Here is a 6,315-nt window from a genome sequence, read left to right as displayed (position 1 = left end):
TTTTTTAAGGAAAAATCAAATTCTTCTTCATTTTCTTTGGACTTATTTTCCAGCCGAAAATTACTTCTGAAAGCTGCCGTCGAAGTATTATCTACGAGAGATGTGTGATCTAATTATACATGTTGCTTTTGTCCATTTGACTTTTCTCACAGCACGAACTGGTGGATGGGATGGATTCTCTCTTTTCCCCAATTCGCAATGGATAAGTACTTCCTCTCCACTTTTCTCTTCCAAACAGACTTGGAAAACATTCTAACCTAAATCTGAAGAATCAACCTGTCTTCTCTAACTTTCATTCCTTACTTTCAATGGCTTGTTAAACACAATAAATGCATTGAATCCTTCGTAACAAAAACAAAGCTTTTGATCTGAAATATTATGGCTCTTAAACTTGTAACAAAAAATGCTTGAAGAAAAAAGAGGGCTAGCGCATAGAAAATTTGCGGAGAATTGAAATGGTGATTGGGATGTAATGGGCTGGGCCCATAATGCCTGGTAGGGCCTGCGGGCCACGAGGGAAATGGGTTGGAAATGTGTGGGAAAAGGGCCTAGAAGGGATCTGTTGCATAGGGCCGCGATCAACAGTTTCTCCTGATTTTTTCATCTTGGTGCATTAATGAGATTAAGACCGTATGGGATTTGGTCCCAGGGAATTGAGTGCATTAAATGCATCTTAGAGTGACTTTTCCTGGGGTCGGACCTTGTTACCTGCTGCGGGTGGCCGCATTAAATGCCGCATCCTGCCGTCACGGTAAGAAAGGTAATGACCATGATGGACAGGATTTACGAGGAATGGGGACTGGTAGGAATGGAACAGTGTAAAAAAGGTTGATACTTAACGGGTAAGGTTGTCTCTCATGGGTCTAAACGCTCCCAAGATTTCAGACTCTCGAGGGAAAACTGACTTTTGGATCGGAGGGTTCCTCGCTCCAACCACCCCCTCTTGTCTCCCGCAAGTACTACATGGCAATTCAGGTGGACGGCCACAGACACGTCTTAACAATAGGCAAATTAATTGATAGTTAATAGCCTATCTTATCATATTATACATGGTCAAGAATACTTGCAGGCCGCACTTACGTAAGTATTTAATTAAGTGAATTTTAATTTAGTATATTAACCTGGTATTCTAATTAAGTATGATCTTAATTAATTAGATTAAAAAAATATATTTAAGTTTACTTAGTTAAATTTTACATGGCTATTTTACAGTTTGTACATATTAAAAAAAACTTGAACAATACATATTTTACTTATTTAAGTATATATGTAGGAGTTATATTGATGAATAATTCTATTTAAAAGTTTTTACACTATATATCATTCACGTGTTATAATTTAATTTAAAAGATGAAATGTTCGACCCCTTTCGAGCTTAAATGACCGACCCGAAGCAAAACAGATAGGAAACGGAAATTTTTGTCTAGTTTTCGATTGTGGTCGGTTCGGTTTGGGAAATTATCCAATATCTTGGCAGAGCTAGCAATTTTTTGGAGGGAGGGCCAATATTTCATGTTGTGACACGTTTATATAAAATAAAAAGAGTAGTGCTATTTCATGACTTTTACATCACATACCATGCATATGATATAATTTGATTTGTAAGATTCAAATTTTAAAATTTATTTTTTAAATCAAATTATACCACCTGGACGGCGTGTGGTGTAAAGGCCTTTAAATAAAATTATTCTAAAAGCATAACTATATATAAAATTAGATATCAATAATATGCTATATATATACATAGAAATAAAATTCTAAAAACACAACTTAATATATGTTTCAAATTTCTAACGACAATGTTTCATTGAATAATATTCATCTATTATTATTTTTGTAATGAAATATTTAGAAAGTATCGCTTCTTTTAGAATGTCATATTTCATTCTAGTATGTTATATTTCATTCTAGTATGTTAGCTATTTATAAAGTTTCATTTAGAAAATAAAATATTTCATTCTAGTACGTTAGCTATTTGATGTGACATTTTTGTGTCACATCAAATATACAATGTTATAATTGAGACCTTAAATAGATCTTTTCTTGTTCAATGAAGTCTAGAGGATAAAACCTCTCAAGTATTTTTCATATTGATCATCAACTTAATTGATTTTTCTTGTATTTTCCCTTTGAATTCCATATTAAGAAGCCTAATATTAATCTAATATTGTATAATAAAAAGATTTGGCATACATATTTATAAGTTTATTATTTCTCTTAAATTTAGTTTTAACTTAATTTTGGTGGGGCCACATCCTTAAAAATAGATAATACATTGAAATAATACAAAATTTTGGGGGTATATATAGGAAACAAATTGGAGATAGGCACTTCTATGAATAATGAAATTTTAAGAAACTTTGGAGAGTATATGAGAATTATAAATTTTTGAAGGGCCATTTTCTATATTTATAGAATTATGAATAAAATCTAGGAAATAATTTGAATTTTCAGAAACTTTTGGGGGGCTTGGCTAATTTTCTCTATTTTTTGAATGATAAGATATATAATATGTTCGAATACTTTTTAAGACTCTTTTTCTATCCCAAACTGTAAATTATGTTCGTACGTTTTACCATTAACATTTAAAGAAACTTCTACAGTTCTACTAATCTTAAAGAACTTTTGAACACATTTTATACAATTAAATGTTCTTACGAACGTTCAAACGTTAGTTGAATTAGATCATGTTCGCGATAATATGGCTTCTTTTTTTTTTTTTTTTTCCTTAAAAAAACTGTCTTAAAATTAGACTAGCTAGTTTTCTCTTATGTTCAAACATTTTCTCTAGGATGCATTTGTAAAAGATCTATCATTTTTAGGCTGGCCCAAATTGGCTTGTTGCTCGTGCTGGCTTGACTTGCACCACCAGTTATGTGACATTATATTTTGAAGCTTAGCTTACCCTACTAAATTTTGGCCATGTTTAGGTGCGTTGTCTATAAAAATATCATCCGAAAATTCATGCATATATAATGTTCTTCTTTTGTTGTTGTAACTATCGGTTTGCTGAATTTATAAAGTAATTTAGGTATTGTCAAAGAACCTTATTCTTATCTAATGAATGAGTTGAGTGTAAGGGGATTTTCCCCCTCTATCTTAGTGAGCTTAAGAAGTGCAACTAAGGGAACAAGAAGTGAAGGCCCAACCCAGAACGAGTATCCTCTTTGGCCCGGCAGGAAGTAAGGGGGACCCTTGATCCTTTGACAATTAGATATTGACGGACCACCAAACACGCTAGTGGGATAAGGAAAATCGGGAAATCACGCCACATTAATGGCACCATTACCTGAGCTACACGTCACATTAATGACGCCGTCGCAGAGCCACACCGCATTAATAGACTCTGACAAAAGGAACAGTATGCAAGACACAGATTCCATGGGGACAGACACGATCTGTCCCCCAGGCTCTCGGTATAAATAGTAACTCCCAGGTACGAGAAATCTCTCTCTGATCTCTAGACTCTTTCATTTATTTACAAACTTTTAAAAGATAATACTAACTTTGGCATATGTGACTCTCCGACCCCAATGCCACCTTTCCCAGTTGCCTTATTTTCTATTTTCGCAGACCCAGTTCTGAAGACCTAAGTTACTGGAACCTGACCCAAAGGCGTACGGACGTTAACACTGAGCATATCTTTGTTGCAAATTTGGTTGAGACTAAATTATAGAATTAAGTTGGTGGAGAAAAGAAAGATGTGTAGAAATTAATTGGAAGCTGCTTCAAAGAATGGCACATAATCTGCTTACTGCAGGTTTCGGGGAAATTATCAAAAGCAAAATACCATGCTTTTTAAGATTTATTTTGATTAACAATCATCTCATTTTTATATTTGACAATATACAGCTCCTAAGTGATCTAACATGTTGCTATCGCCAATTGCATGAATTCATGAACAGGTACTGGAATCATTTCTTAATTAGGATATGCACCCTAAATAAGAAACTAATTGTTGTGGTAAAGTGAAGACATTATATACATCAATCAAAATTCAATCATTCGGTGGTACGTAGCGAGGACGAATCCCTCTAGGCTATAGATGTAAAAAATGAATGCTTACCCTGACAGAGTAGAATCCATTTTCTCCAACTCACCAAAGGATCTCTTCAATTTATCCTCACTAAATGACCTCTTGGTACGTAATCATTGGGATAGCTAGCTTTAAGGCGTTAATATGCCCATTAATTCAACTAGTCTCTATGTTCCTCTAATGGAATTCCTTGTTTCAGCTATTGAATGTATTCTAACAATATTTGGTGTATTGCATTTTTCATCTTTACTTTTATGCAACTTGCACTACAAAAAATTTGACTTTTAGGTATGAAATTTGTTAGAGACGAATTAAATTTCATTCCTAAAAGTCATTTTTGGAGATGAAATTTCCGTCTCCAAAAATGCCTGAGGTACTAAATTTGTTCGAAAGGAAAACTATCCATTCAAACAAGATATTTTATGACCAAAAAAATCGTCTCAAAAAAAGAAAACCGTTCAAGCGGAACAAAATAGATTCGAACATGGAATTAATGTTCGTTCGAACAGTATATAATCTGTTCGAATAATAATATTGGCGGGAAATTAATTTATTTTTCTCGGGAAAAGTAATAACCGTTCGAATTTAAATTTATTTGTTCGAACGGAAATCTTTTCGATTAATTTTTTTATTAGTATGGATTTGTGCATATATTTTTTCCATTAAAGTAATAAATAATTTTTCCATTAATTTGCTATCATTTTCAAAATATAAAAAATGTGTATATATTATATATTATGATTTGCAGTGAGTTAAAATATTTATAAATTCATAAATTAATTTTATGTAATTAACTTCAAAACTTCAAAACTTTATAGTGATTTCTTTTATGTTAAATTTATATAAATATAACTTTAAAGATAGTATCATTTTTTATATTATCATGAACGGCAAGTAAAATGAAAAAAATAAATAAAGTAGTAAACACGAAAAATAAAAACCATACATAAATTTAATTACATATCAAATATAATGTAATTATATTTGATATAGGGCCTTTTCCGGCGCCAAAAATCGCCTCAAATAACCCTCAAAATCGTTGCAAATAACCATTCACAGAAATTTATGCTATGCCGGACATTTGTCGCAATTGTTGACTTACTTAAAAGTAAACCAGCGAAACCCAAAAATCGTCTCGAAAAATGTTTATTTGCAGCGATTTTTGTTGTTGCTAATATTGTAAATTACACCGTAAATAATGTTCATATTTCAGTTCTTTATCGCTGCGAAAAAATAGTTGCAGTGTTTTATATCGTCGCAAATACACAAAATATCGCTGCAAATATCTTCATATTATTTGCAGCGTGTTCAAAAATCGTCGTGAATAATATATTTTGCAGCGCTTAAAATCGCCGTAAATAAGATTGTCTCTTTGCCAGTGAGTAATTGTCACTGCTAAAAACTATTATATCGCCGCAAATAGTCTTCTAGGATTATTTCCCACGAACTGTACTCGCCTGAAATGATGTTTCAGAAAAAAAAAAAAAAAAAAAAAAGTGCACAAAACAGAATGAATAAAAAATATAATGCACATCCAAATTATATTCACTATGAAATTTCTGGATGGCCACACAAAGCTTAAGCTATATAAATTGCAATTTAGTATTTATATCAAACAATAATGAATCAACTATATATACAACCACACCACCTTATATAACCAAGAAAATCTCTAAATTCAATTCCCACATCTTTTCTTTTTTCACATTACCTAGCTCCACTCAATACATGTGCAAACAACTAAATAAAAAAAAAAAAACCCAGACAAGAAAGGGTGCTCACATGCAACAAGTTTACATGACTAAAGCATAGTTATTTTTCAGGACCAGGTTTTATTCTGTTATTACATAATCAAACCAAAAGTATATGAGATAATTTTAATTTGGTTTTGTGCATGCTCAGATAGTTAACTTGTTGAAAGTATCTAGGATGTTTGAATATCTAATCCTTTAAAGTACCATTCACCAATACCAAGAATCAAATGGAAGGCATCCAATTGAATTCTCCAGTTATACTGTTAAGTATACTAACTCTCATAAAAGTACACAATGTGATCACTTATCTCAGATTGATAGAAGAAACTATACCATTCACTGAAAAAAAATAATAAAACTACTCTCATCTTAGCATAATTATCAATGCTTTTTCCTAAAATCAGGAAGAAGAAAGACAAACCATATCAAACCTGCAGCAGTCCCCAAGCTAGAAACCAAATCACAATCAGCTTCATCTCTTCATCTCTTCTTCTCCAACTACAATGTGGCTGGGGAATAAGTGGA

The sequence above is a fragment of the Juglans microcarpa x Juglans regia genome, chromosome 5S (genome assembly GCF_004785595.1).
Source record: "Juglans microcarpa x Juglans regia isolate MS1-56 chromosome 5S, Jm3101_v1.0, whole genome shotgun sequence".
Taxonomy (NCBI): domain Eukaryota; kingdom Viridiplantae; phylum Streptophyta; class Magnoliopsida; order Fagales; family Juglandaceae; genus Juglans; species Juglans microcarpa x Juglans regia.
Note: the sequence above shows the minus strand (reverse complement) of the source record.